The sequence below is a fragment of the Aplysia californica genome, unplaced genomic scaffold, assembly GCF_000002075.1.
Source record: "Aplysia californica isolate F4 #8 unplaced genomic scaffold, AplCal3.0 scaffold00033, whole genome shotgun sequence".
In the NCBI taxonomy this organism is placed as follows: domain Eukaryota; kingdom Metazoa; phylum Mollusca; class Gastropoda; order Aplysiida; family Aplysiidae; genus Aplysia; species Aplysia californica.
The window spans coordinates 1,402,783-1,403,247 of NW_004797303.1; positions in this window are offsets into that span (position 1 = coordinate 1,402,783).

The window sequence follows — 465 nt, forward strand, 5'->3', positions numbered from 1 at the left end:
TGTGACATCTGATAATTTCTGTTCCCTGTGTGGGGGATTCTAACAACTATAACAATAACAATAACAGCAACAACAACAACAACAACAACAAAAGCAGCAACATCAACAACAACAACAACACCATTCTTAACTGAATAACATAATTTACTTAAATTAAAGTTTCTTATTATATTCCCTGCCCGGGAGTGTGACATCTGATAATTTCTGTTCCCTGTGTGGGGGATTCTAACAACTATAACAATAACAATAACAGCAACAACAACAACAACAACAACAAAAGCAGCAACATCAACAACAACAACAACACCATTCTTAACTGAATAACATAATTTACTTAAATTAAAGTTTCTTATTATATTCCCTGCCCGGGAGTGTGACATCTGATAATTTCTGTTCCCTGTGTGGGGGATTCTAACAACAACAACAACAACAACAACAACAACAACAACAACAAGGCAGTCGTTC